We start from the raw sequence: 14206 nt of genomic DNA, 5'->3' as shown, positions 1-14206 counted from the left end.
AAGATCTTCTGCGTAGAGGTCACTATAGCCGAAAGTGTTTTCGACAAAGGCTATCAAGTTTTCTAGAGAAATAATAAGTGATTCTGAGGTTTGCTTAAAGGCTTCTTTGATAGCGTCTTTTGTTAAATCGGAAAGGTAACGTTCTGACGGTGAACTTGTTCTGGGTTTCTTTTTTTTTGGTTTCTTAATGTCTCTACTAGGGGAGGCATGATGTTGTCCTCGGACGGATTTGCGACCGAGATGTTATCGGGAATATCAGTCTGCTCACTTGTGCTCTCGATTTCAGAGTGACCACGTTTATGTGTGGGCGTTATAGTCATTATGGAATTGTTTAGTTCTGAAGCAAACATATCTGGTAATGTTGCGGGTTGTATGGAAGACTGTGGTGGTGAGGGATCTATTATATGGGTTGATATTAACGGCTGAGGCTGGGATATTATATAATCGGGTAGAGGATTGGGACAATTTGAGGCAATATGCCCTGACTTCTTGCATGTGTAGCATTCCATTTTGTCTGTGGACAAAATTATTCTGTTTTCATTACCTTCGAATGGGATTACTAATGAAGTTTGCAGATTGAAATTGTCATCAGAGGTAAAAACATACACTTGCCTTCTAAAGCTTATGATGTGCGAATATTCATCGCCGGGGATAACTGCTCTTAAAAATGAGACGGGGGAGGCCAGTTGGAGCCCAAGTTCTTTTATAGCATTTTCTGCAAGGTCGTGTAGTATACATGAAGATATATTGGATATTATTATTCTTTTTGTGGGGGAGACTAGCCTGCGAACATTCATCAGTCTCCTACTGCCAAAATCGGATGAGTTTTTAGAAGTTTGTCGACGAGTTCTGAATTATTTAAATATATACAAATTCTATTATTAGATATTCTGGATGCGAATAGGATTTGTTTGGGACTAATAGCGTCACCTACTGTCTTGACGTAATCGAACAATTTTAGATTTTCATCGGCATGCAATACTATGGCTTGATCCCTCTATGGAAAAGTTGATCAAGGAGTTGATTTGGTTGCAGTTGCATATGAGGAAGTTGAAGTAGAATTATGCTGAATATTTTGTGACATCTTGAAAAGTTGTTAACTATAAGGATCTGATGTGAGAACTGTATTTGTTATCGGTACCCTTGTAGTCAAAGGTAGACGAAAAATTTAATTATTTGTTAAATTTAGTTAGGTTTTATGCATTTTCTTCCAAAAATACATATTAGGTAGGCCTGCGCCACTGGTAGCTGGCCCAGTTTTTGAAGAAATTATTAATTTTATTTATTATTATTTATTATTAATTAAAAACATGTAATTAGGCTTATCAATACATACAGTAAAGTCTGGTCTTACTAGTATTTAAAAGCAGTTGTTAGGTTCCACAAAAAGCACTAAAACTCGGAGCAAAACACTGATACGATGTTATCTCGTTCAAGTACACACTCTCAATGCATTTAAATATTTAAATTTATTAAAATCTACATATTTTGAACTTTTATGTATTTAAGACCTTCCGGACTACATAAAATCATAAGTGTTACATATGGTTGAACTCGTATTGAATAGGAGATTCCAATAATGACTGAATATACAGGGTGATGAATTTGAAAAACCAAAGTTACTAATAATTTAAGAGAAACGGCATATCTGGCAACATTGCAAATATCAAATATGGAATCTACGTATCCCAAAATAGGTGTACCTCAAATTTTGTACAATTATGACTAGCAATTTACGAGATAATTGGCCGTTTCTAGACTTTTGGGCGACTGTATATATATTTCATCCATAAATCATTCTGACATCATGTTTGGTTAAAATGATATCAGTATGCATCATGTATCAGTACCTCAAATGATTTAAATTTAACCAATCGAATATAATGATATAGAAAAATAAAATACAGCAGTATGTCAAAAAGGCCTAAGTTATATACCTTCGTTTATAGAAGTCCAATCGTGACGTACAGTACCTCAAATAAATGATAGGATTTAGGTAATTGAATACAATGAGAAAGACAAATCAAACTGAATAGCATGTCAAAAGGACCTTAGTTACATATCAAAACTCTTATTTGCCCAATTATGACACACAGTACAGAAATAATGGGATTTAACCAATAGAATACAATCAAATAGAAAAATCAAATACAGGAACATGTCAAAAGGGCCTTAGTTATATATCTTCGTTTCTATAAGTCCAATTGGGACGTGCAGTACCTCAAATGATATGATTTAACCAATAGAACAGAATGGAACAAAGAAATCAAATACAGCAACATGTCAACAGGGCCTTAGTTACGTATCTTCGGTCCTATTAGTCCAATCGTGACGTACAGTACCTCAAACAGTGGGATTTAGCAAATAATATACAATGACATAGAAGCATCACGTCAAAAGGGCCTTGGTCGCGTATCTTCGGTCCAAATAGTCCAATCGTGACGTACAGTACCTCAAATGATAGAATTCAACCAATAAAATACAATGAGACAGAAAAGTCAAATACAGCAACATGCCAAATGGACCTTACTTATGTATATGAATCTTCGAGCCTATTAGTCCAATGACCAGGAAATCAAATACAATTCCTGTTATCGACAATATCCAAAGTCGAAAGACTACCACTTTATTTTGCCGAAAAACCCTCAATTTTGTAGTAATTTATAAATGTTAATAAATTTGTTTATACATAATGACATTTAATATAACTAATCAAAATTCTGGCAGTTAATAAGTTATTAAAGTGTAGTATATTTCACATAGATCAACCAAATAGTGTATAAGTTATTCAACTTGGTTATCCCAAAGAGCGATTATTTAAACGACTGTACTTGCCCAAACAGTCACTCTGTATTCTGTATACACACTTGTATTCTGTAAATCGAACTCGCTTTTATGGAGTTCATTTTTACGGTATATTAAAAAAATTGCAATATTTTATTAAATTTGTTATTAAAAACGAGGACGAAAAATTGCCGACTTTTTAGCTTGAAGCATGTTTAAAATTTCCTCAAGTATTAATCTCAGAAAATTACTTTCACGTTGCCTATGTCCATATACTTTAATAGACCCATTAAAAACAACCCTTAAGCAACGAGCGATTTGTCACGCCTGCTCGCAAGAACGAAATGTCTCACAGTATGTTGTCCTTTCTCTTATTACCTTTCGTTAGCTAAATAGAAATTCTTCTTCTTAACAAAGGAGTTCGTTCCTATTGTCGAACAACACAGCATATTTTCTAAGAAAAGCTGAGCTGTGGCTCTTCTATGAAATAACTTTTCAGTCAGGAGAAAGTAGGAAATTAAAGGAAATAAGACCGCACCGGACTTATTAATTAAGTACCATTTTCGCTTGGCATTCTCCAGCAAGTACACTCCCTATTGTTAAACCCTAGTTGGTCTAAATATCGAAAATCGAATTTATTTTCGTTGTGGTTCCTGTTGTATGCGGTTGCGTTCATCAAACGGCGGTAAGTGTAATTTCAATTCACCATTATCCATCTATCTTCATAAAGTGCTTCCTACAGTAAATTTTCTCTCTTGTTGCAGACAAGTAGTCAACTCTTTTTGCTGTTTAGTTTTGTTACCTGATTCAGACGTACTTCCTTTTTGTTACCTGATTCACTGACGCTGCTTTAGGCGTACTTTCTCTTTGCTGCCTGCTTGACCGACGCCGCCGTTCACGTCCTTTCTCTTTGTTGCCTGTTTGACGCTCTGCCTGTATGGCTCAATGATACACCAACCTGCAGTTCTTTTAAGATACCTTCGCTCATCTGCCACGAGCTCTCATTCTGCTACTCCCTACGTTTATAGTATTAATAAAACCAGAAGTAAAACAACCTGAGGACGACTCATGCCCATTCTAGTATATACTAGTAAGTAATGCCTATTTGCATCAAAGCGAAAAACCGAATTGTTTGTGTAAAATACTTCATTGAGATAAATCTCAGATATTTAATTTACGACTGATATCTACTTTCTTTGCTGAAGAGCCGCCTGGGATAATTTATGTTACTGTACGGAGAATTATGACTTTATTTTGTTATTAATATTAAGTGTATATATTGTTTTCGTGACATTTACCGAAGGAACTACCGAAGAAACGGTAATGATCATTATTTTTTTAGTATGTTTTCTTAAGGTGCAATAATTAATTATTAGATTCATTCACATTAGTTTGAGAATAATCATTTCCGTACATTTATACTTAAAAACCATTAAAACAATTCCTTTTAACTCTCTTGAGAATATTACAGAATATTACTTGTACCTAAAATTTATTTTCGTTAGTTGTACATCGTAAGGTTTATTAAATACATGATTATATTTTTTCTTTCCGTAATAATTTAACTCATATTAATATAACTGTTTTAGATCAAATTTTGCTTATTTTTTCTTTCACCACATTTTCAAATTATTTATTTCGATTGTAAGTAATATTATCTTCGGGTACCTACTCTATTATTTTATCGTTATGCATGTATATGTGTTGTAACGATTGGTGATTACCGCGAGATATAAATACTTCTCTCTCTATATTTGTTTTGCTACAGTATACCTTATCTTTTTCGTATTATTCTCATGTCTTTTCTTATGTCTCTCGTGTCTGTTAACTTTCTCTATTCCCTATCCACAGATAGGGTGGCGCCCAAAAGTCTCTTTCTCTTCCGTACCTCACTACCTCACTCTTGTATCTCTTGTATTTGAGCTGCAAAGAACCCCGACCAAGATACCTCTACCAGACTGAAGCCCGAGCCTAGTGCCGTTTCCTGAGTAACTTCCACTCTGTCCATAAAGAGGGTACACATAAGTAAATGGCGTCTTCTGTTATCTCTTATCTGAAGGTAAATCAGATCGATTACGAACTGAAAATCAGAGGTATTAAATCAAATAGAACTGTTTCCGAAAAAAAGTCGATCCTTAAGAAAGCCCTTCTGAAAGCCACTCCGATTATCGATCTAACGGAAAATCCTCTTATCTTCGAAGACGAATCGAGCCAGACCGAAACTATCTTTTCCGAAGTCGAAAATCTTATTTCCGAATTCGAAGGAAACCCTAGTGTTTCCTCCACAAAAGAACAAAGTCCCACCTATTGCATCTTTCCCTGAGAATCCAACGTCTAACCCCAAATCCACAGAAACCTGTAGAACCAAACTTTAAAGATGAAGCTATCTCTACCTGCCTTCTGTTAGATATAGGGTAGAGTGAGGTTAACTGAACAGGCAGGTTAACTGAACACTTCAACGTACCTGCCATCTGTTAGAGAGAATCAGAGCCGTGCACATGTAGTTTAAAGCAAACTCTAACAGCCACTACTTGTGGCCACTAAAGATTTCTATATAACCTACAGGGAATTGTCAGTGAAGTCAACATGGTTTTTATTGGATGCAAGTAAATTTTTCGCTCTGTGAAAATTCTTAGTTTTAAGCATATTAAAATATAATTCAGCCAGTTATTTTGTACACAGTTTTTGAGGGAAGTATGAGCCATCTATTCCACTATTTGAAGTTAGTATATTTGGCGTTGTTCTTAGAATTATGATTATTTATAATTTTTATTACCTAGTGGGGTTAATCGAACAGTCACCGTGTGAGGTAGATGAACATATGTCCAGTTAACCTACTATAAGGCGGTACGCAGATAAACTGCTTTTTGAATTGGTTTATGGGTCACCTGCAATAATACATTTAATTGTAAATCATTCATGTGGGCGTCACGTCTAAATGTATTGGTTCCAAGTCAACAATAAACAAATTGGCTCAGCAAAAATCATTTAAGCGCCTTGTCTTAATATTTTTACTGGTTTCTATTTATTATTACTTTATAATTTTTTTTTGTTTCAGAAAATGCCAAGGAAAAGAATACGAACGACGAACAATAGGTCCTATAGTTCAGAAACATTAAAACAGGCTTACAAAGAAGTCTTAGAAAATAGTCGTTCAGTAAGAAACGTAGCTATCCACGCTACGGTTAATTTTCGCCCAAGTAATGAACACCTAATGGTATTTTCTCAAGACAAAGAACTGCTTCTTAAAAAATATTTACAAGAAGCTTGCAACATTCATTATGGATTGTCAGCCAAACAAGGTCGAAGGTTGGCATATGAATTTGCTGTAGCTAACAACAAAACTATAAAGAGTGGAATAACTATAAAGGATAAACTATAAAGGATGGAATGGCAGGAAGGGAGTGGATGTTTAATTTTATGGGAAGACACAGATTATCATTAAGAACCCCTGAACAAACTAGCTTTAGTAGGGCGACCAGCTTTAATAAAGAAAATGTACAAGCATTTTTCAAAAATCTGAGAGAGCTTAAAAATAGATATAATTTACATGCCAATGATGTCTATAATCTAGATGAGACAGGTGTAACGACGGTGCACAGACCAGCAAAAGTATTGGCCGCAACAGGCAAAAGAAGCGTGGGGCAAATGACTTCTGCCGAAAGACGGGTCCTTGTTACCTTGGTGGCAATTATTGGCGCCACTGGAAGGTATGTGCCATCCTACTTTATATTTCCACTCGTGCATTTTAAGGATAACATGCTTCACGGAGCCCCTACTGGAAGCAAAGGTGCCGCAACACCATCTGGGTGGATAAGAAGTGAACTCTTTTTGCCTGTTTTGCAACATTTTGCTCAACATGAAAGACCGTCAAAGGAACACCCAAAACTAATGATTATCGACAATCATGAAAGCCACTTAAGCATAACGGCACTAGATTTTGCGAAGGAAAATGGAATAATCCTTTTAACGTTACCTCCTCACTGCAGTCACAAGCTGCAGCCGCTAGATGTGGCTGTGTTTGCTTCGTTAAAAAAAATTTATGGTGCCGCTTGTGACAGGTGGATGGTGAATAATTCGAGAAAGACTGTCACCATTTATGATGTTGCAAATCTAGCAGGAGAAGCTTTCCTTCAAGCTTTCACACCAAAAAATATATGCAGTGGATTTAGAGATACTGGCATAGAGTCGTTTAATGATCAAATATTTTCTGATGATGACTATTTGTCATCATATGTAACAGATAGGCCAAATCCAGAGAACGGACAACAGACTTCGTCCAACAGTGGTCAACTAGGAACATCAGAAGAAAACTCTCAAACATTACAAACTCAAATATCTCCAATAATTATTGAAAAAAATGTTCTTCTTCATCAAATTCAAGAACATCCAGTGGATGCAGAAATGGAAACTCAACAGTCACAGTCGGGATTAATATTAAAGAGGCTATTTTGTCAAACCCCAATGTCAACAATTATAACTCCCGAACAGATTCGCCCTCACCCAAAAGCCAAGCAAGGCAAATCTAACTTTAGACGTAAAAAACGCAAATCTTTAATACTAACGGACACACCTGTCAAAGAAAATTTAAAAAAAGAAGCTAGGATTCGAGAAGAAAAGGTCAATAAAAAAATAAAAATAAATCAAACTAAGAGACAAGTTGTAAAAAAACGTGTATTTAGAGAAAGCACATCTTTCAGTAACGAAAGTGTCAGTTACCAAGAAAGTTTCGATTCACCAGAAGATTTTGACGATGTAGAATTCAATCCACCCAAAGTTTCAAAAGGGGACTATGCTATTGCAAAAGTTTATGGCAAGACTAATGCAACCTGTAGGCATTATGTGGTTCACATTGATGCCAATTTGTTAAACGGCTATGATATTAGTTTTATGAAACGCCATAACCAAACACGATATTTCTTAGAAGGCGACCCCGGTTTTGTTCCTATTGATATTATTTACAAACTGCCTCTGCCAATAAAAAGTAGCAGTGCCAGGTTTGCTAACATGATTTCTTTTAACATAGACTTTGATGAATTTGACTTTACTTCATATTAGTTCAATAAAGAGTTGTTAAGAAAATTTCCTATTTTCTTTACCCATTTTTTTTTTGGTATATCATACTGTCCAGTTAGCCCACTTCCATGTTCCAGTTAACCTACTAGGTAGGTTAACTGGTCAAAATTGCAGATTATTACGAAAATCATCCCCCTATTCCTATAGATATTTATTGAACTTCAAAAACCGTATTAAATGGTTAGTCAAATAACAACAAAACACAGGATAAATATTGGCTTATTTTGAACCAGACACTAAGTAAATATAATTTTTTTTTTTTTCAAAAGATGTCCAGTTTACCTCACTCTACCCTAACTTCAACCTCACAAGCCCCTATGCCAGCCATTAACCCTATCGTCCATGTTAATACTCCTATCAACGTAGGTGACTGGAATATTAAATTTTCCGGCGATCCTAAGCAACTATTTAGTGTCCTGGAAAAATCCAAAATCTTGCTGAATCGCGTGATATTTCTAATACGATACTTTTCCGATCTGCCGTGGGATTTTTCTCGGGTAATGCAGCTAAATGGTTTAACAGCATTAAATATAGGCTTACCTCTTGGCTACAACTGGTCGAATTACTACAATCCACATTCCTTCCGCATGGCTATGAAGACATGGAATCAGATCAAAGGCCGCAAACAAAGGAAAAATGAACCTTTCGTTCTGTTTCAAGCAGACATACTCAATTTAATAAAGAGATTGCCGAGACAGCCCTCCGAAAAAACCATAATCTCTTATATTCGTTCAAATCTTCTACCGGAATATTCTACTATGATAGCCACTAGTACGGTGGATACCGTAGACCAATTATCTTCTCTCATTAATACCGTCAAAATAAATGCGGCCTCAGTTTTCAAATGCAATTATTATCTTTTTATCTCTAGCGTGGAAAACCAAAAGGATGCTCAGTGAAACCCTCCGAGACACTTTCAGTCTAGAAACAATTCTTCTAGCAATAACTTTCCCAAGAACCGTTATTCAGACGGGAATTACGTACCTCCCTCAATTTTTAAGCCAAATTCTTCCACTGCCAAGGAATTGCCAAGGCAAAGGACACGGTCACCGTGAATGTCGTCGTCCAAGGAAAATATTCTGTTACCGATGTGGAAAAACTCAAGTTACCTTCCCACAATGTATGAATTGCAATCTTCCAAAAAACTAACTTACGGAATAAATAGTATCGGCTATTGTATTCCCAGTCACCCGAAAAAATCCGATATTTCTCGATCCCATAGTTGTTCTTCAAATAGAATTCAGAATAATTGATCTCGATTTTATTGTTTCCCACATTTCACCAAAATACCTTAAACTCCCGTCAGCGAAAACAATCGATTAAAAAACCGAGACTTTCCACATAGAAACTCCTACCGCCTGACCGAAAATAAGTGGAAAAATTACCTTACGCGAGTTGGAAACTTCTACCGTCTGTCCTCTCATAATAAAGTCTATCCCATTGTGATCTCTAAAAAATTGATAAAAGATCTATCATATCTGTAAATATCTACAATCAGGATTTTACTGTACTATTGGATACCGGTTATTCCATTACGTATGCTGGACAACAAGGTCTTGAGTTTCTTCAACAAAATAAGATTCAAATAAATAAATCTGTTAACACGAAAGTCTCTCTAGCAGACGGTTCCAATAAAAAAGTAACCGATCTCATAGATTTACCTATTCTTGCTGATAACGTCTTAAGAACTTCGCTGAACAATTTTGTCTCTCCATTGATTTTAATACCAACAAATGGAATACTAAGTCCGAAAATCCAAACCATACTTTCCCTATGGTCAATCCAGAAGCTATCTTCCTGCAGCTTTGTTCGTTAGAATCTCTTAGTTCAACCGACCGTACCTTAGCGGACACAGTTATTAATAAAAGGAAAAATACAGTTGAGATTTGATTTCACGTATAGTGCGTCTGTATATCCGCTTATACGTATCTCACCCTAAAAGGGATCTTCAGAATGACTATTTACAGCCGCTCTGAACGTGAAAATAAATCTTTCCTGTCTTGAGAAGCAACTCTAACATGACTTCGTATGGACGCAAATAGCGACATCTGATAAAAAATCCGTAAACTAATTTTTCGAAACCAAATTCAGATTTCTGCTTTAATCTGTGCAAGGCAAAACAGACGTTAATAAAAATGTTATTAGAGACATGAGGAATCTAAAGAAGATATGTTGTGGAATGCAATTTTAGATTTCCCATGTCTCTAATAACATCTTTATCAACGTCTGTTTTGCCTTGTAATCCTTAGAAGGCACAGATTAAAGAAAAAATCTGAATTTGGTTTCGAAAAATTAGTTTACGGATTGAATTATTAATAACTTTAACGAAGTTAGTAGCAGACATTACCATGTTCGCGAAGATTCTACTGCGAACAAAGGTTAAATTCTTTCTATTGACATCTTGTTTTTATATTTCTAGATAATTCTTTCCTATTCTATCTAGAAGATTACTATTCTAATTAAAATTCTATCGAGAAAATTTAGGCTTTTCAGATCAGAATACAAATTTATATATAAATTACATGTTAAATTAATAAATAACCCTATTTTTAATCCATAATAATTATTTATCAAAGTTCCTACAACTGAATTTACTTGAGTGTATACTTGGTTGCCTACAAAGATGGTGCACTCAAATATATTTACAATATCATAATTATTAAAATAACCAAATACATTGCAACTTAAACACTTTTTAAACTTATTACTATGTTAATTCCTTAAGAATGCCCTCATATAAATACTTTTTATAATATTCTCTAGTATATAACTTATAAATTATTTCTTTAAACACTACCTTTGTTTCTCCTATATTTAATATCATCTCAATTATATATATATATATATATATATATATATATATATAATTATATATATATATATATATATATATATATATATATATATATATATATATATATATATATATATATATTTATTATATAAATATGTTTTGGATGGGTTGGAGTCAATAAAAGGGGCTATTGGCTAACTATTTTTTATCTCGAGCTTTCAATTGTGTTTATAATTATTTTCAAGAGCTACTAAAAAATACATCTTACAAAGTGGAACTAGAAAAAAAAATTATATTAACTCACCGGTGATATATAGTCAGACATTCTAGTAAGTTTCGATATTCTCTCACTCTTTACAAACATTCCTATAGATAAAACTCTAAACATTCTGAAAACTAAATACAGCATCCAACAAGACCACTTATCTCTCATTAAATATTGTATGTCCAACACCTATTTCATCTTCCAAAATCAATTCTGCAGACAAATAAATGGTGCCCCAATGGGCTCCCCTTTATCTCCAGTAATTGCCAATATCTTTATGGAAGACTTCGAGACCCGAGCACTATCTACATCAACGCTCAAGCCCACATGTTGGCTACGATATGTTGACGATACATTCGTCATTTGGCCTCATGGCAGGGATGCTTTGGTATCTTTTCAAACCCATCTGAATGGTATACATCCTAGTATGCAGTTCACGATGGAGATGGAAACTGATTCGTCCCTACCGTTTCTCGATGTTTTCATAAAGAAAAACCAATCCCAAGGTTTTCATTACTCTGTCTATCGAAAACCCACACATACCAATCGTTACTTGCATATCAACTCTGACCATCTACCTTCACAAATTAATTCAGTCATTAATACCCTTTTCTCCAGATCAATATGCCTTTCCGATGATGCAAGTAGATCCGCTGGGCTCTCTTGTTTAAAACAAGCCCTTATCCAAAACGGTTACCGCGAAAATCACATCAATAGGAGCATCCACAGACATCAATCTCCCACTCAATCTCAATCTGAAGACTCCGACCCTTACCATACGAAAGCTTTTCTTCCTTACATCAAAGGTGTCACTGACAAAATCGACACAATTCTTAAACCAAGAGGAATAAAAACAATATTTACCCCCAAAAAAACTTTCATCTTTTGTCCGATCAATCAAAGACAATATTCCAAATGAACAGCACGGAGTTTATGAAATTCCTTGTGTAGACTGTCCCCGATTCTATATAGGCCAAACAAATCGTAGAATTTAAAATAGGATTATGAACATTCCATTTCTGTTCGCAATTCCGATTCAGTTTCAGCTCTCGGTCAACACCATCTTCATACAGGTCACAAAATTGATTTTGAAAACTCCAGAAACCAAGAATTATCCGAGAAGCCATAGAAATAGAAAAAATACCAAATTGCCTTAATAACAGAGATGACGCCATACGGTTACCTTCTACATGGAGACATCTCATAAAGAAAATATCGCCCCCTCCATCCTCGAATCAAAATCCCACTGTCGAAAATGTATATATACAGTGATGAGTGTCTTACCACCCGGCTTTTTAACGTTAGAGATAGAAAACACAATTACCTTGTGAAATAAAAAGAGATGAAACTCGTAGAGCTGGGAAATAATCGATAGAAACCTTAATTTACATTACATTACATTACCACTATCGATAGTCTCACACCTTTAGACGTTAGCTTCGAGCTAACTAGTATTAGAAGTGTTTAAAGTTGCTTTAAAACACGGCAAAATAGCGGAAAGGATAGAAGACAGATTAAGTTGTGAGATAGTACGAGATAAAGCTAGTTCTTAGACGTGGCTATTTGACTTCAGTCATAATTATACGGATGACCTCGAAAATATTTTAGTTTAATAATTTCTGATGTTATAATAAATGATTGAATAAATTAAGATATATTATAGTAAAAAACATTAATTAGTAGCGATTTTAAATTATAAATCTTAAGTTTATTTAGTAATAAAAATAACTCATCTGAAATATTTGACTACACTAAAGATAGGTATGTTCTGTCCAAAAACAATTGTATGTGGAATTGGTGTAATAGTTAGAGACGTGGTCTATTGACAAGATTGGGGTTCAATTCACACCAAGGATAAAATTTTTGTTTTACTCAATCAAAAAATAATAGAAAAGATGATACATATAAGGGAGAGCGCCCACCAAACTGGCATAGCAAGTAGCACGCGTCTAGTATGTTACTTAAAATATACCCAATGAAAACGAATAATTTGGCGCACACCAAAATGACAGTGACGTCATTCATTCTAATCATTTGTTTGCATTGGTTACATTTTAAATAACATGCTAGATGCGTGCTATTTGCTACTTGCCATGCCAGTTTGGTGGGCGCTCTCCCTTAGGTAACAAGTTTTCGAAAAACTCATTATTTACAATTTATTCTTATTCCAATGTTATAAAATAGAAATACAACATATTTCAAATTCAATTCCATACCTTTTTATTCCATATGGTTTCAACACGATGGTTGTCCTGCACATAATTCTCGCATCGTCAGTGAATATTTCAGTGCGACTTTTCCTAATCGATTGATTAGTGGCCACGGAGATATTTTTTGGTCTGCAAGATCACTTGATCTTGCACCTTGTGATTTTTTTATGTGGGAATATATCAAGTCCAAACTATATGGAATTGAAGACGATAGGCCTAATTCTCTCCAAGAATTAAGAGAAAAGATTTCTGATTCAATGAGAGGTATTAGTCCAGAAACATTAACTAATGTTAGACGAAATTTTTATAATAGATTGGGTTATTGTTCTGTTGCTAATGGAGGCTTATTCGAACATTTTTTTTAAACACATTTCATTAGAATAAAATACGTTTATATAGAATTTCTACCTATTTAAACATTTTTTGTAAGTACATTTATTTAGAACGTTCTTTTATGTTTGAAGAATTTTTACTTTATTTTCGAAAAATTTTTTTTGAATAAAATCCTTTATAAAAGGTATATAAAAAAACCCAGTTGGGCTATGTTAAATTGACAAAACGTTTTCGGAATAAGTATTCCATCATCAGTGTCCTAAAAAAAGTATTTAACCACTTAATTAAAAAGAACATGAAATAATTTAAGTTAACTTTCCTTAATTCAACTTTCCTTAATAATAATAACTTCACTTTACTTGCAACAGACCCCTCTAAAAAGTTCATAAACAAATTAAAAGATAACATTAAACTTTTCACAGACTTTTTCTCTGAACATTTCGCACCATACTATAAAATCCCAAGTAACCCTTTGACACCCAGACTGTATGGTTTACCTAAGATACACAAGGAGGGCATTCCCATTCGTCCAGTTGTTAGTTTCATAAACACTCCAGTTTCCATCCTATCAAAATTTATATTGAATCTAATTAACAATATGACGAACTTCACTCCTCGATTCTCAGTCAAAAATACTAGTCACCTAGTCAATAATTTACAACACATTAATCTTCACCCCAACATCACTATGCTTTCATTTGATGTTAGCAATCTATTCACCTCTGTCCCCAAACTAGAAACAAT

General features: G+C 34.5%; 1 protein-coding gene across 2 annotated transcripts in view; it reads right to left on the bottom strand.

The window, feature by feature from the left end:
• Positions 1–14206, bottom strand: part of Shrm (shroom) — a 1116164-nt gene that overhangs the window by 331183 nt on the left and 770775 nt on the right. The window lies entirely within an intron of this gene.

This window comes from Diabrotica undecimpunctata, chromosome 8, assembly GCF_040954645.1.
Source record: "Diabrotica undecimpunctata isolate CICGRU chromosome 8, icDiaUnde3, whole genome shotgun sequence".
Taxonomy (NCBI): domain Eukaryota; kingdom Metazoa; phylum Arthropoda; class Insecta; order Coleoptera; family Chrysomelidae; genus Diabrotica; species Diabrotica undecimpunctata.
The sequence above is the reverse complement of the archived record's forward strand: the minus strand, read 5'-3'. Positions and strand labels throughout refer to the sequence as shown.